The sequence below is a fragment of the Felis catus genome, chromosome B3 (genome assembly GCF_018350175.1).
Source record: "Felis catus isolate Fca126 chromosome B3, F.catus_Fca126_mat1.0, whole genome shotgun sequence".
NCBI classification, from domain to species: Eukaryota; Metazoa; Chordata; class Mammalia; order Carnivora; family Felidae; genus Felis; species Felis catus.
Genome location: NC_058373.1, coordinates 6707190 through 6731148, shown reverse-complemented (window position 1 = coordinate 6731148; position 23959 = coordinate 6707190). Strand labels below are relative to the sequence as shown.

The 23959-nt window shown below is 46.7% G+C and overlaps 1 long non-coding RNA gene across 2 annotated transcripts; it reads left to right on the top strand.

The window, feature by feature from the left end:
• Positions 1-412: 412 nt before the first annotated feature.
• Positions 413-22181, top strand: LOC102900374. Of its 2 annotated transcripts, XR_006598840.1 has the most exons (4): positions 594-1067; positions 5975-6338; positions 18273-18376; positions 19918-22181. It is a non-coding gene; the product is annotated as an uncharacterized LOC102900374 (long non-coding RNA). The 2 variants fall into 2 exon arrangements; XR_890371.4 differs by lacking the exons at positions 18273-18376; positions 19918-22181 and having other exon boundaries at positions 413-1067; positions 5975-6449.
• The last annotated feature ends 1778 nt before the right edge of the window (positions 22182-23959 follow it).

Below are 23959 nucleotides of genomic sequence, written 5' to 3'. Positions count from 1 at the left end.
GGTGCCAGAGCCGGGACACAGAGCTGGCCCGGGGACTGGAGAACCGGCCAGGACAGAGGCCCAGCGGAGAATCGTAATGAAGCCCAGACGTCCCCGGGGGCTGCCGGAGCTCACCCGCAGGGACAGAGCTTCCCCGGCCTTTCCTGGTGGCGGAAATGGCCACAGCACGAGACTGGGCGGTGCGGGTCTGTTCCGCCTCCGTCCCCACGGGCCGCGCCTTGGTCCCCGAGGAGGTGGCCCCCTCTCTGCCCGGGGAGAGGCGGCGAGGAAAAGGCGTCGCCGGAAGTTGAGGCGTCCCCTCTTCCCCGGCGCCCCCTAGCGGCCACGCAGCCCCGCTGCTTTCTCCCCATCCTTCCCCTCCCCTCCCCTCCCCTCCCCTCCCCTGCCCTGCCCTGCCCTCCCAGCGCCCGAGCGGAGGGTTCCAGGGCGTCAGGGACCCTTCCTTGCAGGAGTCCAAACGCTTCCCCGGTGGTAGCCCGCCCTCGCACATCCGTCCCCAGCTCCCCGCCTACACCCACGACAGTACATGTGCTTTGAGTAGCCATTGCTTGAGGAAGTGCTTTTGAAAAATTGCACTTGCGTAAGTAAGCGGGTGAGTAAATTAGTAAGATGCTGCTTGCCCTCCGACGAGGCCCCTGCTGTACGTCTGGGTGTGCAGTGTGTGCTCAGCTCCCTGGTGTAATCCCGGGAGCTTCCCGGGGCCTCGGGGCGGGGACCCCTGTGTGACCGAACAGACAGTGGCCGCAGCCCCTGCTGTCAGGATGTAGGCTCTTCAGGCAGGTGTTCCGTTTCACCGGGAAAGTTCCAGAAGCTGCTGTCCTCTTCAGCCGGGGCTGGCTGAAATTCCCAAGGGAACGGGGATGCTGTGGGGCGTCCCGTGTACGCGCTGCTTCCAGGCCGGACCCCTAGGACTCTGGGTGGAAGGGTCTCTGTTGCCATGTGACCTCGTCGCCTGCGTGACTCAGTCTGTCAGCCATTCTGGCGTGTTGAAGGACGTTCCGGTGCATCAGGTCAGCGGGTTCCTCTCACGATGGGGCCACGACTGTCCTCGCAATCTCCAGCGTGTTGTGAGTGCCTACTGTGGGCAGAGGGCTTTTCAGAATTTTTGAAAAATAGAGATCAGCGTCCTTGTTCTCCAAAACATATAGTCTTATGGGAAGGAGGGTGATAACAGGAGTACATGTAAGAAAATAACTAAAATTCTGTTTAATTCCGGCCAAACCAGTTGAGCACTTGCGTGAGGAGTTGTACGATGCGTTGTCAAGGTGCTTTAGAAGAAGTTAGACTTGGGGCGCCTGGTGTCTCCGTCCATTAAGCGTGGGACTCTTGATTTCAGCGCAGGCCATGATCTCATGGTTCTCGAGTTCCAGCCCCCTGTCCGGCTCTGGGCTGACAGTGGGGAGCCTGCTTGGGATACCAAGGGTCAATGGTATAAAAGAGGATAAGGTTGTATCTATACTAACCTGGACTCATTTTGCTGTAAATTCTGGTAAGTCAACTCAAACTCACTGAACCAAATGATGGAATAGGTAGGAATGGGCTTCAGGAACAACTCGATCCAGGACTGAAATGCCAGGAAATCGCTCTCTCCCCTTCTCCCAAATCCCCCCAACCTCTGAGACTCTTTCTCTCTATGGCTGACAGGGAAGGGCTTTCTCTGCCCAGCAGGAAAATGGCCCCAGGCAGATCTGGACTCTTACCTTTGACTTTCTACCAAAGAGGAAAAGAATTCTTCCCATCTGGTTCCATTTGAAAGAAGAGAAACAAAAAACAGGAAAGGACTTCATGTGCCCACTTTTCTGCACAGAGTTGGGGGAGGGGGTAATTTTATTGGTAACCCATCTAGAACCAAATAGTTGGAGTGGGGAGAAATGTCTCCTGAAAGAAAATGGAATGGTGGTCTTGGGAAACACACCAAGGTAAACCAGTGTAAGCCATGTGATCATTTTTTTTCTGAAATAAGAGTCCACCGTTTTGTTTTTTAAATAATCTCTAGCTTGGGGCGCCTGGGTGGCTCAGTCAGTTAAGCGGCCGACTTTGGCTCAGGTCACAATCTCACTGTCCGTGAGTTCGAGCCCCGCATTGAGCTCTGTGCTGATGGCTCGGAGCCTGGAGCCTGTTTCAGATTCTGTGTCTCCCTCTCTCTGACCCTCCCCTGTTCATGCTCTGTTTCTCCCTGTCTCAAAAAATAAATAAATGTTAAAAAAAATTTTTTTTTAAATAATCTCTATCCCCAACGTGGGTCTCAAACTCACAATCCTGAGATCCAGAGTCCTATGCCTTACCAGCTGAGCCAGTCAGGTGTTACAAGGGCCTACAGTTTTTAGCCAATTGCCAAAGAGATCCCTAACCTAAAATCTTAGCTATAGAAGTAAACCTAGTGACCACTCAGTTCAACTGTCCCATTTTGTAGGAGGGAATACTGAGGTGCGGAGAGTTTGGGTGATTTGCCTAAGATCACACAACTATGGTAGGATTTCGTGTGGATTTGGTGTGGGTTGAGGAAGGGGATATGAGAGAAGAAGAGGTCCACACCTGGTCTGAATGTTAGAGTCCGAACAAACGTTGTTTAAATGATGATGGAGTACCGTAACAAGAGGGTTTGGGAGAAACTATACAATGAGGTGAGGCTTATTTTTAAAAAATCGAATTTAAAAAAAAACTCTAAAATCCACAAGGGCCTCTCTGGTTAAGTTCCAAGGCCTCCCAGTGTTTGTAATCTTTGAGGAATTTTTAAGAACGGGTGAGGCCCCACCTGACTGGGCAAATGTTGTTCTGACTTTCCAAAAGAGGAACAAGCATATTCTAAGAAGTGCAGGCTGGCAAACTGGACAAGGCTCCAGTGTGGGCTTGTTAAGAACAGGTTATGCCAGACAAGCCTCGTTTCCAGTTTTGAGTGAGTTCTCACCCTGGCAGGTCACTTAGGGGAATTCTCTAGACTCCAGGACTCCTGGCGTGTTAAATCTGAAAAGAACCTTTTGGATTTAAAAAGCCAGGGGGTGGCAGGGGTGCCTGGGTGGCTCAGTCGGTGAAGCATCCGACTTCAGCTCAGGTCATGATCTCGCGGTCCGTGGGTTCGAGCCCCGTGTCGAGCTCTGTGCTGACAGCTCAGAGCCTGGAGCCTGCTTCGGAGTCTGTGTCTCCTTCTCTCTCTGCCCCTCCCCCTCCCCCTCTCCCTCTCGCTCGCTCTCTCTCTCTCTCAAAAATAAATAAACATTAAAAAAATGCCAGGGGTGGCAAACTGCAACCCCCAGCTGAATTCAACCCTCAGACATTTTAAATAAATGGGGAGATTTTCCACTGACTCTGCCTTTCTGGCTTCATGATGACAGCTGTCCACGTTCCTGCCTGGCAAGGAGCATCGCTACCTTCAACGGATAAAGCATGTACATGCACACTGCAATTCACCCCAGGCTCCGCCGTTCCCTATTGCCTCACCCTTAGCCAGCTTCACTCACCTTTAGCCAGTCTATCTACTCCAGAGGGCATTTGAGGGTATGACCTAATCTACCGACATTCTTTTATAGAGACTTGGGGGAAAGAAGGGGGGTGGAAGAATCCCTGATTCCCCAGGAAAAGGCAATCTAGCATGGGCCCCTGTCCACCAGGTAAACGCCAGAGAAGCTACAGAAGCAGAGAGCAGCTTGGATTTGAGAAACACACCTAGAAACCTTGAGAGTTCCAAGGAAGACCAGCTAGGGTGTGTAGGGTGGTTGTTTGGGGGATTTGGGCACCAGCCTGGGGATACAACGACCTGATTGATACAGCAGTGGGAGGATAGAACGGAAGAGATTTTTTAATTTTTATTTTATGATTTTAATGTTTCTTTTTGAGACAGAGAGCACAAGCAGGGGAGGGGCGCAGAGAGAGGGAGACACGGAATCTGGAGCAGGCTCCAGGCTCTGAGTTGTCAGCACAGAGCCCAATGCGGGGCTCAAACCCGTGAACTGCGAGATCATGACCCGAGCTGAAGTCGGCTGTCTAACCGACTGAGCCACCCAGGCGCCCCTCTCTGGGTCTTTTTCTGCTCTTGGTTTTTTGTTGTGTTTTGTTTTGTTTTTTTTTAGATCCCACGTATAAGTGAAATCATGTGGTATTTGTCTTTCTCTAACTCATTTCGATTAGCATAATGCTCTCTAGGTCCATCCATGTCGTCACAGATGGCAAGATCTCATTCTTTTTTAAGGCTGAGTAATATGGAAAAGATCTTTTAAGTCTTTCTCTTTTTTTCCTTTTTTTTTTTTTTTTAATATTTATGTATTTTTGAGAGAGCGAGAGAGCGTGTGAGCGGGGGAGGGGCAGAGGGAAGGGGACAGAGGATCTGAAGCAGGCTCTGCCCTGATGGGAGCGAGCCTGATGTGGGGCCCGAACTCACGAACTGCGAGATCATGACCTGAGCTGACGTCACTCGCTCAACCGACTGTGTCACCCACGTGCCCCTTTTAAGTCTTTCTCTTGCTTCTTATCCACATCGATTGGGACGGTCATTGACACCCCACCGCCTCTGTGTGACAGAAGCTGGGAGCGATAGTTGGGGTTGCGGGTGTTGGTGGGGTAACATCAGGGCACCCCAGCGGCGCCCCGATAATGAAAACAGGTGTGAAATAGTGAATCAGGTGCACACTGACCAGATTCCTTCAGACACTCACTTCTCCCCATTTCTTCCTCTGGCCACCAGGGGGGGTAGCGTCCCACGGGGCACCTTCCCTCCTGCAGCTCTGCTTCTAAGAGTCAAGGGTGAATCCTTGGCTGGAGGCTTTGCTGGGTGGTCCAGCAACAAACCCGGAAGAGAGGACAGGGATCAGTGGTGACTGTGTGGTGCCTGGGGCTCTACGCCTGGCTTTATCCAAGCCTCTCTCCGTAAGTCACAGAGAGGTGCGACATCCCCAAAAGGCACGGACGTCCCCAAAGACCAGAGAACAAGGGTACAAGGGTGCATGGACCAAAATACCAGATACTGGAGGGGTACATCTTCCATTTAAAAAGGGACACACAGGGGCGCCTGGGTGGCTCAGTGGGTTAAGCGTCCGACTTCGGCTCAGGTCATGATCTCGTGGTTCGTGAGTTCAAGCCCCGTGTCAGGCTCTGTGCTGATGGCTCAGAGCCTGGAGCCTGTTTCAGATTCTGTGTCTCCCTCTCTCTCTGACCCTCCCCCGTTCATGCTGTCTCTCTCTGTCTCAAAAATAAATAAACGTTAAAAAAATTAAAAAAAAAAAAAAAAGGGACACACAGTGGGGGCGCCTGGGTGGCTTAGTCGGTCCAGCATCTGACTTCGGCTCAGGTCATGATCTTACGGTTCGTGAGTTCGAGCCCCGCGTCGGGCTCTGTGCTGACAGCTCGGAGCCTGGAGCCTGTTTCGGATTCTGTGTGTGTGTCTCTCTCTCTGCTCCTCCCCTGCTCATGCTCCGTCTCTCTCAAAAAATAAATAAACATTAAAAAAAATTGTAAAGGAATGCACACATCCAGAAAATGATACCAAATTTATATCACATGAAGCAAAATGAACAAGAATGTAAAATAACACGGGCACCCGGGTGGCTCAGTCAGTTGAGCATGTGACTTCGGCTCAGGTCATGATCTCATGGTTTATGAGTTCAAGCCCTCCATTGGGCTCACTAGTGTCAGCCCAGAGCCTGCTTTGGATCCTCTGTCTCCCTCTCTCTCTCTGCCCCTCCCCTGCTCATGCATTCTCTCTCAAAAATAAACCTAAAAAGAAGAGAATTTAAAGCAACCATCTTCAAAACATTAGGAGAGAATATTAGTACATGGGGTGGTTATAAAATATGTACATAAATTCTTTGATAAGCCTCTTTTGAAAAGGTGATTAATTCTTTCCTTGAGCGTGGGCTGAATGTACTGACTCACTGCTTATAAATAGACTGTAATGGAAGGGATGGTGTATGACTTCAGGACTAGGTCATAAAGGCACCATGGGTTCTTCCTTTCTCTCACACTCTTGAACCACTTGTTCTAGGAAAAGGCATCTGTCACGTCATGAGGACACTCAAGGAGCCCCATGGCGAGGTCCATGTAGCGAGGAACTCAGCCCTTCTTAACAGCAGCCAGGAAAAAACTGAGGCCTCCCGCCATTGGCCACTGAATGGACAATCTTGGAAATAGATCCCTCACCCCCAGTCAGGTCTTCAGATACTGTAGCCCTGGCTAACATCTTTGACTGCAACCTGATGAGAGATTATGAACCAGAACCACCCAGCCAAGCTGCTCCTAGATTTCTGACCCGCAGAAGCAACGATGACAAAAAGGCAGAGTTCTAGAAGATTGAAAACACAAAATTGGAAAGCTTGGATTATATAGAACTCTACAACCCAAATCAGAAGGTACACACATATGGGCACGTAGGCACTTTCGAGCACGTGTGGGATGTTTACAAAATGTTTCCTGTGTACGAAGCCAAGGAAGGAAACTTTAATAAACACCAAAGAATAGGATTCACACAGACTATGTTCTCTGATCAATAACAATTATAATGGGGGGGGGGTGAAATGGGGGAACTGTTTTGGTTTTGTTTTTAGATAAATTGAATTCAAAGAAAGAAGAAGGGAAGGAAAGAAGGAAGGAAAAAAAGAATGAGAGAGGAGAAAGAGAAAGAGGAAAGAAAGAAAAAGAAAGAAAAAGAGGGAGAGAGAATGGGAAGGAAGGGAAGGAGGGAGGGAGGGAGGGAGGGAGGACGGACATCTCTTTTATCACATTCCAACAATGTGATGTCATGGAAGGTGCCAGACTCTTATGGACCCCATCCTTCTGGCCACAGTTGATTGGTCTGGGGTGGAAACTGACCCAGATGGCCAGCCAATCAGCACCTTTCCCAGGAGTTTTTGAATTTCAGAGCGAGCAGAGCTGGTCTTTCTAGGGTGCACATGCAGTGAAAGAGAATGAAATTGATAATCAGACAGAAGCAGAGAAAAGGATGGTGAGAGTTTGGGTGGTTTTTCAAGTCCTTGGTTGCAGTTATTCTAAGTCCCAGCTGCCCCTTTGACCTCCTTAGGGTTTGACTATGTGACGTACCTCTACACCTTTCCAATCCTCCTTTTGTCTAACCTATTTACAGAACAAAAATAAAAACAAAACATATGCCTTTAAAAATAGAGTACCTTAAGGGGCCTGGGTGGCTCAGTGGGTAAAGCGTCCAACTCTTGATTTTGGCTCAGGTCACCATCTCATGGTTCGTGGGTTCGAGCCCTGAGTCAGGCTCTGCGCTGACGGTGTGGAGCCTGCTCAGGATTTTGTCTCCCTCTCTCTCTGTCCCTCCCCCACCATGAATGAAATACATACATACATACTTTTTTAAAAAACAGAGTACCTTTCCTGGCTGCATCAAAGACCTGGCAGCAAGGATTTGATGCCCTGTGCTGGTTCTGAGATAGACAGGGTTATATGCAAAGACCAGGGAGAAGCTTCTAAAAAAAAAAAAAAATCACAAAATGATGATTAAAAATCTCATATGTTTGGAAACAATAACCTACTATTTTAACACTCTTGGGTTTTATATATATATACAATATATATATTTTATATATATTATATATATTATATATATATATTTATATATATAATATATATAAATATTATAATATTTAGAACTAAATGACAATGAAAGCATTACATGTCAAACTCTGAACGGCATTGTTAAAACAGTGGTTGGAGACATAAATATATAGCTTTACTTACATTTACCACAGGACAAGAAAGATTTAAATGAGTAAACAGGGGTGCCTGGGTGGCTTAGTCAGTTAAGCGTCCAACTCTTGGTTTCAGCTCAGGTCATGATCTCACAGTTAATGGGACAGAGTCCCTAGTCGGGCTCTGTGCTGACGGTGCGGAGCCTGCTTGGGATTCTCTCTCTCTCTCTCCCTCTCCGGTCCTCCCACATCAATCAATCACTCTCTCTCTCTCTCTCTCTCAAAATAAATAGACTTTAAAATAAATGAATAAACATTTAGCTCAAGAAGTCAGAGAGCCAGCAATTGAGCAGACTTAAAGAAACAAGAAATAAAAGTAAAATTTTTGTCAAGATTGTATTTTTAAGTAGTCTCCGTACCCACTGTGGGGCTTGAACAGGACCCCAAGATCAAAAGTTGCATGCTCCACTGACTGAGCCAGCCAGGTGCCCCAAAATAAGCGTAAAATTTTCCATGAAATGGATGACAAAAGAAATACAGAGAATCAGTAAAAGCAAAATTTGGTTCTTTGAAAATATGTACAATTAACACTTGAACAGCACAGAATTGAAATGCGTGGGTCCACTTAAATGCAGATTTTTTTCTGTAAATACAATACTGTAAGTGTATTTTCCTTATGATTTTCTTAGTAACATTTTCTTTTTGCCCAGCTTATTTTATTGTAAGGATACAGTATATAATACATGTAACATACAAAAAAATGTGTTAATCGACTGTTTGGGTTATCAGGAAGCCTTCCAGCCAACAGTAGGCTATTTGTAGTTAAGTTTTGGGCAAGTCAAAAATTGTTCTCGGATTTCCACTGCTCAGGGGGTTGGCATCCCCTAATCCCTACATTGTTCAAGGGTCAAATGTATTAGTAAGAGAGACCTATGAGCTTATCAAGAGAAAAGATACAAATAAACAGCTACAGGCAGGCACCATAGATATGCTTTTAAAAATAAGCCCAGGGGCGCCTGGGAGGTTCAGTTGGTAGAACATTAAGAATACAACTCTTGGGGTGCCTGGGTGGCCTAGCTGGTTAAGCGTCTGACTTTAGCTCAGGTCATGATCTCCCAGTTTGTGGGTTTGAGCCCCGCGTCAGGCTCTGTGCTGACAGCTGACGGCTTCGAGCCTGGAGCCTGCTTCAGATTCTGTGTCACCCTTCTCCCTCTCTCTCTGCCCCTGCTTCAGATTCTGTGTCACCCTTCTCCCTCTCTCTCTGCCCCTCCCGCACTCTTTCTTTCTCTCTCTCTCTCTCTCTCTCTCTCTCAAAAATAAATAAAACATTTTTAAAAAATTGAAAAAGAGGGGCGCCTGGGTGGCTCAGTCGGTTGGGCGGCCGACTTCGGCTCAGGTCATGATCTCACGGTCCGTGGGTTCGAGCCCCGCGTCAGGCTCTGTGCTGACAGCTCAGAGCCTGGAGCCTGTTTTGGATTCTGTGTCTCCCTCTCTCTGACCCTCCCCCATTCATGCTCTGTCTCTCTCTCTCTCTCAAAAATAAATAAACGTTAAAAAGAAATTAAAAAAAAATTAAAAAAGAATACAACTCTTGATCTCAGGGTTGTGGGTTCGAGCCCCACATAGGGCATAGAGATTACTTAAAAATAAAATCTTAAAAAAATAAAAATGAAAATAAACCCACGTATGTATAAGAACTCAGTATATAGTAAGTAATCACCATATATTAATGCAGAAGGAATGGAGTATTTAATGAATTTTGCTGGGAAAACTGACTCCCTATATAGAGGAAAATAAGATTGCAATTGTTCCCTAACACTACATATAAAGCTGGAGATCCAATGGGTTTGATACCTAAATTTGAAATGGAAATAATAAAGCATAAAAATGATAATATAGGGGAATTCAGGGATTGGGGGGAATTTGTAAAACTCTAAAGGCATATCCATAGGCAAAAATATGGACAGATTTGATCATATGAAATTAAGGATTTTGATTCAATGAGAGACATCATGAAGAAAGTTAACAGACATATCTCAGACTGGTAAAGCACATCCAATCTCAAAGGCCAAAAGGTTAACCTTAAATATATAAAAATTCCTTCTAATCAGGCAAAAAAAAAAAAAATCCTCTGAGAACTTGAAAGGAAAAATGAACAAAAGTTGTAAATAGGTCTTTCTCAGAAATTAGCAAACATTAAAAGAAATGTTCAAACATATTAGTAATTGAAGACATAGAAAATTAAAACCAGACTACACATCCCTCACACTCCCATCAGAAGGGCAAAAATTAGAAAACAGGGTAAATGCATTGGCTGAGAAGAACGGCTATTGGCTTTCTCGTTGACAGAAATTCGTTCTATCCTACAAGGGCCAACGAGTGGACCCAGGCCAGCCTGGAGCCTCTTGCTGCAGAGCTGGGTCCTCAGTCTCACCCCATTCAACCTCATGTCAGTGACCTAGATGAAGATACAGATAACACGCTAGGAGGGAAGCTAAGATCTGGAGGATGGCATCATGCTTCCAAAGATCTCCACAGGCTAGCTAGACCAATGGCGGAAGTGTGGTCCTCAGACTAGCACCATCAGTATCACCTGGGAACTTGCTAGAAATGCAAATTCCTGACTTAATGAAGCAATTCTAGGAATGCAGCCCAGAAATCTGTGGGGGTTTTGTTTCTTCTTTTGTTTGCTTTTTTGTGTTTATTTTAGAGAGAGAAAGAGAGCAAGTGGGGGAGAGAGAGAATCTTAAGCAGGCTCCGCATGGAGCCCGACGTGGGGCTCGACCCCACAACCCTGGGATCACGACCAGAGCCGAAATCGAGAATCGGACACTCAACTGACTGAGCCACCCAGGCACCCCAGCAATCTGTGTCTGAATAAGCCCTGCGGGTGGCTCTGGTGCCCACGAGAGTTTGAAAGCAAAGTTTTAGACCAATGGGCCAACACCAACAGCATCCTATTCAACAAGAATAAATGTAAATCTCCTCCCTCACTCCACCCATTCGTCCACACCCAAAAAAGAAAAAAAAATTATAAACAAAGGACATAAATAATTTCATAGCCCTTGTAAAAAAAGGTTTAGAAGTTTTATTATCTGTCTATCTATCTATCTATCTATCTATCTATCTATCTATCTATCTATCTATCTATCTACCTTAGCAGGCTCCATGCCCAAAATGGGACTCGAACTCACACCCTGAGGTCAAGAGTGCCATGCTCTACTGACTGAGTCAGCCAGGCACCCCAAAGCTTAAAAGTTTTAGAGGGTTTGTTTTCATTTGTTTGTTTACTATTATTACCCCAAAATGAACTATCAGTATATGATGGATGGAGTCTTCCAAAAAGCCAACCTATTGAAGAGCATCTTAATTACTTCCGAGTTTTGGCGATTACGAATAAAGCTACTATAAACATCTTTGTGCAGCGTTTTGGGTGGACAGAAATTTTCAGTTCATCTGAGTAAATACCAAGAAGCACAATTACTGGATCGTATGGTAAGGGTATGTTTAGTTTTGCGAGAAACTGCCAAACTGCCTTCCAGAGTGGCTGTACCATTTTGCATTCCCACCAGCCATGAATGAGAGTCTCTGTTGCCCCACATACTCATCAGCATGTGATGCTGTCAGTGTCCCAGATTTGGGCCATTCAAATAGTATCTCGTTGTGTGGCGCTTTTTAAAAAATATTTTCTTAAAGGGGTGCCTGGGTGGCTCGGTTGGGCTTCCGACGTTGGCTCAGGTCATGATCTCACAGTTCGTGGGTTCGAGCCCCATGTTGGGCTCTGTGCTGACAGCCCAGAGCCCGGAGCCTGCTTCGCATTCCGTGTCTCCCTCTCTCTCTGTCCCTCCCCTGCTCTCACGCTGTATCTGTGTCTCTCAAAAAAAAAAAATATATATATATGTATATATATACACATAATTTTTATATATGCACATATATAATTTATTTATATATATGTATATATATATTAAGTTTTATATATTTAAGTCACCTCTACACCCAACATGAGCCTTGACCTCGCAACCCCGAAATCCAGTCACACGATCCCCCCAAATGAACCAGCCAGGTGCCCCTCGTTGATGTTTTAAAATGCATTTCACTCATGACATGTGATGTGAAGCATCTTTTCATGTGTTTATTTCCCATCTGTAGATCTTCTTTGGGGAGATGTCTTTTCAAATCTTTTGCCCATTTTCAAGTCAGGCTGTTTGTTTTTGGATTGTTGAGTTTTAAGAGTTCTTTGTACATTTTGGATAATGGTCCTTTATCAGAACTGCCTTCTGTAAATATTTTTTTCCAGCCTGTGCCTTGTCTCTTCCCCTCAGCAATGTCTTTCACAGAGTAGAAGCGTTTACATCTAATGAAATCGAAGCTATCGATGATTTCTTTAACGGATTGTACTTTCGGAGTTATATTTAAAAAATCATCACCATACCCAAGGTCATCTAGATTTTCTCCTGTGGCATTTTCTAGGGTTTTATAGGTTTGCATTTTACACCTAGGTCTATGATCCATTTGGAGTGAGTTTTTCTGAAGAGTTTGTCTGTGTCAAGATTCAATTTTTTGCATGTTTTCTGGTTGCTCCGGAACCGTTTGTTGAAAAGATGATCTTTCCTTCATTGTATTGCCTTTTCTCCTTTATCGAAGCTAAGTTGACTGTATTTATGAGAATCCATTTCTGGGCTCTGTATTCTGATCCACTGATCTACTTGTCCGTTCTTCCACCGCTACTGTATGGTCTCCATCACCATAGGTTTATAATAAGTCTTAAAGTGTCAGCTCTCCGACTTTATTCTTCTCTTCCATATTTTGTGGGCTATTCTGGGTCTTTGCCTCTCCATTCGGCAGTCTTTTCTATGTCTTTGTTATATATAAAACAGCAAAACATCTTACAATTGATGGCACTTTAGATTTGATGAAATATGATCGATTCTTGTGGGTATTTCCAGAGATACCTTGGGCATAGAAAAGCAAATATATTAGTGTATTGTTTTTCCCTCAAGCTTATTTTTAACATCTATATTGTGGGACAGACTTTAAGTCTTTAAAAGGACAGGAGAGAATTTAAAAACACATGGGGATGTCTGCCCCCTAATGGGCGCCGAAGGGAATTTTTCCGTGTCAAAGATGGCCCCCTGTGTAAACAAACATTTATTTCACACCTACTAAGAGCAAGGCTCTGAAGACAGAATTCCTGACCCTGTTAAGCTTGCAATCTAACGGAAAAGATACAAACACATAATAGATTTTGGTTTGATGTGTTGTCTACTACAAATTTATACCAAATGCTGCTGGAGCATAAGTAAGGGAGAAATTAATCCTTCCTAGGGATTAGAGCCAGGCTAGAACTCAGAGTAAGGGCTATCAGTTGGGAGTCTTGAAATATAAGTGGTGCACGGAGGCAGAGAAAGCAGGAGAAGGGCACTGCAAATAAAGGGGGTGTATGATCAAAACATCAAAGGGGTAAATGCCAAAGGGCATGGTAGGAGCTGAAAAAGACGAGGGTGAGTGTGGAGGTGGTGAAGGAGGAGGAAGAATAAATAGGGAAATTTTGGAAAAGCAAGTTGGAGCCTGTGAATATCTAAATGCTTTTGAATGTTATTCTAAGTGGATTTTAACCGGTAGGCACTGAGTTCCAGTGAATTTTTATTTTTTTAATTTTTATCATTTTTATTTATTTATTTTTAGTAAGCTCCACATCTAACGTGGGGCTTGAACTCACAACCCTGGGATCAAGAGTCACACACTCTACCAACTGAGCCAGCCAGGCATCCCAAAGATTTTCTAAATCGGGTACAGAAGTGCTCAGATCTGAGCTTTAGAGAGATCCCTCTGGCTGTGGCATGAAGGGTAGACTGGGGAGAGAAAGACCGGAGAGAGTGGTGAGGAAGCTACTGGAAATGCCCAGCTCAGATGATAGGGAAAGTGGCAGAGACTGGCATTTGTCTCCAAAATCCGTTCTTCCCTTCTTGAAGAGAAATAGCATCTCCAAATGTTTGCTGGCTATCCAGAACAAAGACTACATTTCCCAGCCTCCCTTGCAGCAAGTCGTGGCCATGTGATCAAGTTCTAGTCAAGGGGATGGAAGCAGAAGTAATGTACTAAATTTCTTGGTGGTCTCATTAAAGGACCACCTGTAAATTCTCCCTGCCAGCTGTAATCTACACGTGATGGCAAGCCATCTGGGACCAAGCTGAGGAGGACAGCTTAGTGATGGCAGAACAATGAGATGTAAGGAGGATAGGTCCTGCCACCATGAAGCTTCCAGACCAGCCTGTATTCCCGGATGGTTATGGTTATGTGACAGGGAAGTAAACTCTTCTCTTGTTTCAGTCCCCGTTACTTGGAGATCTTGGTTACAGCAGCTGGATTCTGCCTTTCAAACCCAAGAACCGAAAAAGAGGTGGAAGGAACGGGGCACTGAGAGGAAAAAGGTGGTTTTGAATTAAGTTCAAAAGCAATTTATGAGGAGACGAGCTGCTGGTAAGGAGTGGGGAAGGCTTTGGCACAACTCTCAGATGTGTCGTTCGGACACCGGAGTGAAGAGTGAGTGAGATCGTCAGTTCAGCCGGGGACCCAGATAAAGAAGGAGGTTTGGGAGAAAAATATAAATTCATATTGGGCTATATTGGGTTGGAGTTGCCTGTGACAGTTCTAGGCAATTTCAGCGTGCTTATCTTTGCCGCAAGATTTTTGCAACGTGATCAGCCATAAGGCAATTTTGCCATAAAAGATAAAGAAATAACTGTTGGTTTCATCAATCGGTTAACAGTTTGCTTTCACTTCTCCATTGACTCAGTATTCCCATTTTTTAAAAGTAATCTCTTAGAGGCACCTGGGTGGCTCAGTTGGCTAAGTGTCTGATTCTTGGTTTTGACTCACGTCATGACCTCACGGTTGGTGGGTTTGAGCCCCTGCTCGAGCCCCTGACAGTGCAGAGCCTGCTTGGGATTCTCCCCACCCCTCCCCTGCTCATGCTTGTGTGTGCGCTCTCGCTCGCTCTCTCTGGATAAATAAATATTTTTTTTAATTAAAAAAAATAAAAGTAATCTCTACACCCATTATGGGGCTTGAACTCACATCCCTGAGATCAAGGGTGGAATGCTCCATTGACTGAAATTTGCACAGTATCACTATTTCAAACAATCATTTCAGTCACAATTGTCTCGCCTACTAGACTGTAAACTCTATGAGGGCCTGGGCCCAGTCTGTGTTTGACCACATTTATCCCCAATGTTGGGCACGTAATGACATTCAGTAAATATCTGTTAGATGGATGGATAGATACATGGATGGATGGGATGGATGGATGGATGGATAGAAATTTTCATTTAAGGGATTTGTGCTAATTTTGGCAAATTTATTAAAAAAATAATTTTGAAGAAATGTTTTCTCAACCAAACAAAAAGCTGATCCCCATTTTTATATTATATAAATCTTAGCCCTCATAATGGTCTATGCACTGATGCAGAGTGTGGAACCAACATTTCCCATAGAACTTTGAAATGTCTATCAATGGACATTTGACAATATGCCAAGGACAAACGACAGTGTGGAAGGCTTTCCCAACATAACACAAAGCTCAGTTACAAGGATGCATCCTAGTATTTGGAAACTGATACTTCTCTTAATAAAGGAAAATTTTTAGTGACTAAAGAAAAAGCATGATGCTGAATGAGGAGGACAAATCAACAAGCCAAAGGAAAAAAAAAATACTCTAATACTGTGAAGGAGAGACTTTGAAGACAAGTGCTTAGGTGCAATCCACAAAAAAAAAGTCAGTTATTTGCATAGTATTGCCATGAATCTACGCTATACATTTTGAATGTATTCAAATATTTTGTATTTCCCAATTGTCTTTTTGATTTTGTTTATTTTTCATGTTTCATTTGTTGTTCATTTTTCACGTTTCATTATGTCCTTTTTAATGAATATCTCTTTTATTTTTTGTAACTTGATGTTTTATGGCAAAATTGCCCTACAGCCAATTAGTTCTGCAGCAAAGATACAGACGGTGAGAATACCAGACATGGCCTGTGGCATCAGCCTAAAGTGATGTGGATACACACATGCAGAGCTCAAGAGACGGGTCTAAAAATTTGGTCTAAAAATTGGGTGTCTGGATGTACAGGTGGACGTGAAGCCGTGAGAATGCCTTGTAAGAGTCTATTGAATAACAAAAAGGCCAAGGATAGAGAAGCCTGAATGTATCAAATGTATTCAGCTGCAGGCAACAGAAAACCTTTCACGGGCTTAAACAGGGGTTTACTTTTCTTATATAATAAAAAGTTTGGAGGGTTAGTTGAAGTCTCCCAGGGATGCCAGCAAGGATCTCCATAATCTTCTTGGCTTTCCTTCATGCTTCTTTCTTCATGGTCACAAAACAGCTGCTGTAGCTCCAGGTATCACAACCATGTTCAAGGTGAGAAAGAGGCAAGCAGAAGCTTTCCCGTGAGCCTTCTGCAGACATTTCTGTATATGTCTCATATGTCAGAAACCTGTCACATGGTCACCTTCAACTACCTCTGTAGTGGAAACAGCAGGCAAGAAGTAAGTGGGAACCTCTGTTGGTCTAGCCAGCGAACAGTGTCTGAGGGACCCCTCTAAGGGATATTGGAGGTAGAGATCCTACTGAAGACCGAAGAAGACCTTGAGCCTCGTTCTCATCATGCTTCTTTCCACCTCAAGACCTTTCTCCTCTGCTTGGAAGTTCCACTTCCTTCTCCTCACCTAGTTAACCCCTACTTGTGCATCTAGCCTCCCACAGCCCTTCGTAGGGAGAGCAGAGCCCCTGACCCTCGGCTGGCCGGGTCAAACCCCATAATACAGGCTGTCAGGACACCGGGCGCCTCTACTTGGTAGCATTGGTCATATTTGCAGTTTCACCGTTTCTTTCAAACGATCGTTTGAGTCACAATTGTCTCTGCTACTAGACCGTAAACTCTACAAGGGCCCAATCTGACCATATTTATCCCCAGGGTTGGGCATGCAATGACATTAAATATCTATTGGATGGTTGGATAGATAGTTGGGTGGGTGGATGGGTGGATGGATGGATAGAATTTTTCACTTAAGGGATTCGTGCTAATTTTGGCAAATGTATAAAAATAATTTTAAAGAAAGTTTTTCTCAACAAGACAGGAGTATGTTTTTTCTGAAACCTCAATTGCTGAAAATTAACGGTTACAGGGTAGTTTAGGCCTCTTAGAATATATTTTTCCTTTACTTATATTCATGAAGAGTGTATTGTTGGGTACATTTATTAATACATTCGTAAGCATATATTCATATTCATTGAAAATACTAAAGAGGGGCACCTGGATGGCTTAGTAGGTTAGGTATCAGACTCTTGATTTCGGCTCAGGTCATGATCTCACAGTTGGTGAGATCAAGCCCCGTGTCGGGCTCTACGCTGTTAGTGCAGAGCCTGCTTGGGATTCTCTCTCTCTCTCTCTCTCTCTCTCTCTCTCTCTCTCTCTCTCTCTCTCTCAAAATAAATAAACATTAAAAAAATTAAAGAAAAATTGTAAGTGAGCAAATCAGAATATTCAGTAAATTTAACAAACCTTTCTGTTTCCAGCATCAGTCGCTCTTTGAAGCATCTTGGAAGGGAAGGCATGGAGGGAGAAGAAGGGCAGTAGCTTGAGGGGAAAGCAAGGCTGAGGAAGCTCTTGGGGACAGCTGTGATGCAAGTGGATTGTTGGATAAAAGCGACAATTCAGGGGCACCTGGGTGGCTCAGTCGGTTGAGTGTCCGACTTTGGCTCCGGTCATGATCTCGTGGTTCATGGGTTCGAGCCCCGCGTCCGGCTCTGTGCTGACAGCTTGAGCCTGGAACCTGCTTCGGATTCTGTGTCTCCCTCTCTCTCCACCCCTCCCCTACTTTCCCTCTCTCTCCCTCTCCCCCCCTCCCCAAAATAAATATTAAAATATTTAAAAAAAAAAGAGGGGGGGGACAATTCAGTGAAGAGAGAGAGAATGGCTCAGGGGAGAGAGAGGCAATTGGTTGGAGCAAGGATTTGGTGGGGGCTGGCTGGGGGGGCTGGCGGGGAGCACGTCAAGAGCACAAGGGGTGAAACTCAGAAAAACTGAGCAGAGGTCGACTGCCACTTTGCTGGCTCCCAGTGTCCATGCCTGTGTGTGGTCCCCCTACCCTGACTCTGGGCTTGGCCCAGAGACCAGTTTGGCCAATGGGGCATTAGCAAGAAGACACCAGAAGAGGCGTGAAAAGTGTTTGCACCCTGGGCTTGCCCTCTTGGGGTGCTCCCTCTTGGAACCCAGTTGTCAGGCTGCAGACGTTTGACTTAGCTGTACGGGGAGGCCGCAGGAGGAGGGCGCCTGGGCTGACGGCCCCAGCTGAGCCCCCAGCCAACAGCCGGCGTCAGTTTCCAGCCCCGTGAGTGCGCCTCCTGGAACTGCATCCTCCGGCCTCCGTGGAGCGGCCCCAAATGATGCCACGTGGAGCAGAGAGGAGCTGTCCCTGCCATAAGCAAATGGGAATTTTGTGATTTTAAGCCAACAACGTTTTAGAGTGGTTTGCAAGGGAACAGAAAGAATTGATTTTTCTGAGTTTGGGCTTGAACTCTGCTTTATTATGATTTATTGATTATATGCTTATGGTAATTCTGTTTAGGCTCAACAGCATTGACCTGGCAGGACCACTTAAGACTTCAAGACTCCTGGAACTCCCTTGGTACCTGGGCCTCGTGCAGTGGCTTCTAGTGCAGAAAGTTAAAGGTCAGGCTACCTGCGTGTGAATCCAGCCTTGGCCGTTGATTGGCTGTGAGATCTGGGTCAGGCCGGTGCCTCTGTCAGGGTTTCTGGGTAGATGTCGCTAAGGAGAAAAGAGGCTTCTGGGTAGACATCACTAAGGAAAAAAGAGGTCACCAAGCAGAACGCTGAGGCATGCGGGGTGGAGCCGGGGCAGGGGCCAGTGCCTGCTGGGAAAGCGACTCTGCCCTCGGCCTGCTCCGCTGACCATGCATGACACCCTGCCTCCATCAACAGGGCTCGCCTCCCCCAGACCCTCCGTAAAGGGCAGACAAGCAGAGACAGAGGTTGGTGGCAGTGAGGTGGTCACAGCATAAGGGACCTGAGACCTGGAAGGGCACAAGCATCTTCCCCTATCTGGAATCAGAGGCACAGCTAGGGGTGGGGCTAGGAGGGGTCCCCTAGGATGTTCGATTGGGAGGGGAGCCCATCATCACCATCATCACCAACATTGTTGACAACACTGAGGCGTAACTGTGCCAGGTACCAGTCTAAGCCCCTTACAGGTTTTAACTCATCTGCACACCTACTTTATTATTTTTTAAGTGTATTTATTTGTTTTGATAGAGAAGGAGAGAGCATGAGTGGGGGAGGGGCAGAGAGAGAGGGAGACACAGAATCCGAAGCAGGCTCCAGGCTCCGAGCTGTCAGCACAGAGTCCAAGGTGGGGCTCGAACTCACGAACCACGAGATCATGCCGTGAGCCGAAGTCGGACGCTTAATCAACTGAGCCACCCAGGCACCCCCATCTGCATGTCTTCTTTAGGAAAATGTCCGTTCATATTTTCTGCCCATTTTGGTTGGATTATTCATTTTTGGGGTGTCGAGTTGTATCAGTTCTTTGTGTATTTTGGAGACTAACCCTTTATCAGATCTATCGTTTGCAAATATCTTCTTCCATTCGTAAGGTCGCCTTTTAGTTTTGTTGCTCATTTCCTCCACAGCATACACCTAAATCCTTATGCTGAATGCCACCTCCTCCATGCAGACTTCCTGCTTGCTCCCCTCCTGGAAATGCATCCCTTCCTTCTTAACTTGCCTAGACTCGTTGGTTTTCCCACTCTCATTCCGGGGTTTGCCATGATCTGCTTTTGCGTCTGTGCTGACCATTGGGATGCAAGTCAGGGCTCTTTCCAACATCATCAGGGTGGCCAGGAAAGAGCGAGTGACACAGCTGTGGACAAATAGCGGTAGGACCTGGAGTCCCTGAGAAGGAGACAGTCCACCCTGCCTGGGCTATTCCTGGCACCCTAAATCAAGGCGCGTTTGCTCTCGGTGAAAGAGTTGAGGTCAGGGGCAATGTATGAGGTTGGGAGAAATATTTCAATATATTTATCGATGAGTGGTTTTTTTTTTTTTTTTTTTTTGCCCTCTTCCTTGCACTCTGATTTTTGCCATCCCTCCAAATGTACAGGCAGTGAGCTCATTGTCTCTGGGCAGGGCTGTTGCAGGGCAGAAAACAAAATCACCCACTTAATACCAGCTCCCCTTCTGGACTGTTTCCATAGGTCTAGTCTAAGTCTTCAAGGTTGAGAAGGTTTCCTGGAGCAGACAAAACGTCTTGGAGAAAGGCGAAGGCAGCTGGGTGTCCCCTCCCCTCGGACGCTAGGCCTGGGCGGAGGGAGAGGTCACGGGTCCCAGGAGCAGCACAGACCTGGCCTGGCTCCCTGCCAGGACTCAGAAGCTTCATGTGCCACCGCAGGGAAGGATGGCAAGAGAGTGTGTCCGGGTGGGGGAGCCAGTTTAAGTGGAATTTGCAGAGTTTGGGGGCATAGGGACCAGAGGGCAGGGACTATGGACATCTCAGCAGTAACCATGTGACATTCGTCCAACAAGATGGCTTGGCCCAGTCTAAGATTTGGGGGCTGGAGTGCACAACAGCACGGGGGCAAGGAAGTACGAAACTCATCCCCAAGAAGGACCAGAATTCAGCTTCCCCCCAGTTCGGCCGAATAGTTGATTTATGAAAAACGAAGTTCAATATCACGTGCGCCTGAGTTCTCCGACTGAGATTGCTACCCGGCACACCTGTTCTTACATAGTGAGTCCTGGGGATCCAATCTGTTCCTGTTCCCAGAAAAATCACTGGGTCCCTTCTGCTGGGGTAGGAGGTGGAGAGGAGGGGCTAGCTTTCCCTGAGACACCAGATGACAGTTCCCCAGGGAGTTAATCCTGCCACTTGCCCAGTTCCCTGAGCCTCGTGAGTCAGGGAGCTTGGGGGAGCATGCTGCAGTGGCCAGGAGAAGACTGAGGGAAAGGAGGCTGGGGGGGGGGTGGATTTTCAATCCATTTCAGAGTTGCCTACTGAGCATCTGTGATGTGCCAAGCCCTAGGCTAGGCACTGGGGGATAAGTAAAAGAAAGAATGCAAGAAAGCATTGTGTCAGAGCCTGGCATACAGTAGGTGCTTCATAAATGCTCATTCATAAGAGCTCTCGTGCTCTTCCTTGGAAAGATACAAGATGAAGAAAATACAGTTTCATCCTCAAGGATCTTAAGATCCTGTAAGAGGCCAGGACCCTTTTGCACATTCCTCAGACTCAGAGCACAGTAAGCAATGCAGCCCAGGCCCGAAGATCCAGGGGCTCAAGGGAGGGAGAGAGATGTGATGGAGACTTCGCAGAAGAGGGCTCAACCATGTGTACACAGGAGAGGTGGGAGATGAGGAGGGGGACAGGGGAACGGACTCATGGGAAGCTGTCGGGAGACAGGGCCACAAGAGAACACATTCCGGCAGTCCCTAACCTCCGGAGTGAAAGTTCATGTGCAGATCAGTTGCTTGGAATTTGGAATGCGTTTTCCCATGGGAACAATACCATAAATGGAGGCTAGGTTCTCAGGCAACAGGCAACTGACTTACCCATACTGTTATTTAGCTAGATTACTCACGCCGTTCCCCAGACCAGGGCTCAGGGAGGTGGGAGCCCTGTGGCCCAACTCCTTTCTTGGGGGGAGGGGGCTGGACCTGCCTTAGGCCGAGGGCTTCTTGTCTGGGCTTTGGTGTGGTTCAGGAAGGGATTCAACTTGAAAAGTCCTAAGGTTAGTCTTTAGCGTATTTGATAACAAAGCCATCTGCCCACATACATTTATAATCATATTAAAGGACTAGTTTGCAGGAAGAAGAGGTGAAGAAAGTTCTAAATTGCTACCAAATCAGCAGCCGGACCTGTCTCGGAATTTCAGTTTCTGTTTGATGTAAATGCTTCCTCATTCCTAATCCAGCGTGACTGGTGTCCTATGAAAAGAAGGAATTTTGGACACAAACACCCACACGGGGAGAACGCCATACGAGACGACGGTGTCTATGAGGCAAGGAGTTCTCAGGATTGCCAGCAAATCGCCCAAAGAGGCACGGCCGAGATGCTCCCTCACGGCCCTCAGAAAAAAACCATCCTGCTGACACCTTCACCTCAGACTTCCGACCCCCAGAGCAGTAACGTAGCGTATTTCTGTTAAGGTTGTGGTACTTCGCCACGGCCGTTCCAGAAAAGGAGCCCAGCCATTTCTGTGGTCAGAGACAACGTACAACCTGACCCCACCACCTGTGTTACAGCTGGGCCGGGACCTCCCACAAAGCCAGCCACCTGCAGGACCAGTGCCCTCCGACATGGCCTGCTTCGAGATCTGTGCCCCGCATGTGCCCCCAATACCAGCCGCCCAAGCAGACTGGCTTTCTTGAAGGGTTTAAAGGAAGTGCCAGAGGGGTGGGGATGGGGCGCCCCATTGGGCTCAGTGGGTAGAGCATGCGACTTTTGATCTCAGGGTTGTGAGTTCGAGCCCCATGTGGGGTGTAGAGATTACTAAAAAATTTTTTTAAATTAAGTGTATTTATTTATTTTGAGAAAGACTGAGACAGTGCTAGGAGGGCAGGGGCAGGGAGAGGGGGAGAGAGAGAATCCCAAGCAGGCTCCACACCATGAGCGCAGAGCCCGATGCAGGGCTCGGACTCAGGAACTGGGAGATCACGACCGGAGCCGAAGTCAGACACTTAACCAACTGAGCCTGGCAGGTGCCCCTGATTTTTGCTTTTGATTTAAATATTGTAAGTGGAGGCGGGGAATCCCTCGATGCATTTTTACAAGTTTGTATCTCCCCAGGAAAACAACTCACAAACCCGTTAATATCATTCACCTCAGGAGGTGATGTTGGAGGTATCTGACTAGTTACAATGATGCGTATGACGTTGCAACTTGAATAATGTAGTAGAAGACGTTTTAAGAAGTAACAGGGAAAAGAGAAGCCATGCCCCAGTGCAGGGACTGTGGTAGGAATTTGAATGTTTAATCCTTTCAGAGACCCTTGCAGGACAGTGCCTTTAAAAAAAAAAAAAAAAAAAAAAAAAAAAAACCCACAGACAGATCCAGCAATGCCCCCTTACTACTGCTTGACCTTGAGCAGTTCATTAATTGCCCCATGCCTCAGTTTCCTTGTCTATAAAATGGGGATGGTAGCAATCTCTACCTGTCAGGGTTGACGTGAGGGCAATGCCAGGAAAGACAGCAAATAGGCATTAACATTTTTGCACGCTCGTAATCCAGTTTAATCTACCATTGGTACAACTGAAAACAATGTTCAGTGAAGGGGGAAAGACCTGTTTAATCCCCTCGGCAGGCAGCCGCGTGAGTTCTGCTCCAGAGGCTGCCCCCGGATTAGCTCTTCTGAGCTCCTCACAGCTAATTCCCTTCGTGCATCATATTGGCACTTGGCGTGGGGGTGGCATCTGGGGATGGGGGGAGGAGGGGTGACGCAGGGGCCCTGGGGAGGTTGGGGGCTGCATTCCTTGGAACCTTCCAGGATTGATTTTCACCATTAGCAAACAGCTGAGAGTTCCCTGGGGAGCATCAAAGAGGAAAACGGTATTTGGGGTAAGAAAAGAAAACGCAGACTCTCTAATGTGGCTGTGGCTGTGGGACCAGGGAGAAGACCCATCTGTCGGGTGTGTCCGGCTCCCCCAGAGGCACGCGCGCGCCTCCTTGGGTGTCGCTCAGAGACGCCTGCTGCCATTCCCAACCTGGCCTCAGGGTGGCACTGTTCCCTCTGCAACAGCGGCCATCTGCCTTGCAGTGAAACTGTCACACCGAGTGGAACTTTCCGACAAGACTGTCCTAAAAGCCGAGGAATAGCAAAAAGATAACGGCCTCAGAGGACATCATGAGCTAAAATTCTAGCTCGCCAGGACTCGCTCGTTTCCTGCAGCTCACGGCCCTTTCCAACCAGAGGGACTAGGGCTCCCTGGTCCCCACCTCCAAATTTGAGGCTAACTACCTGTGCAGAGCCCTGAGCAGGAGGACAGTGGAGGCTCATGTACTCTGTGTCCGAATTCTTTGAAGTTATTCACTCGAGCTAGCAAACTGAAATACATTATTCCCGTCCTCCCACCTTGACATTTATACACCCTTTCACAACAATCTGGAAGACGAGGTCCAGATTTAGGATTTTGCAGACTCCTTAGAGATGGATGTCAGGATACAGTGGCTTGGGAGAATTGGCTCCTGGCTCCCTACCTCCAGCCCTCGATCTACCCCTTCTCTTCTCCGATCCTCCCACATTG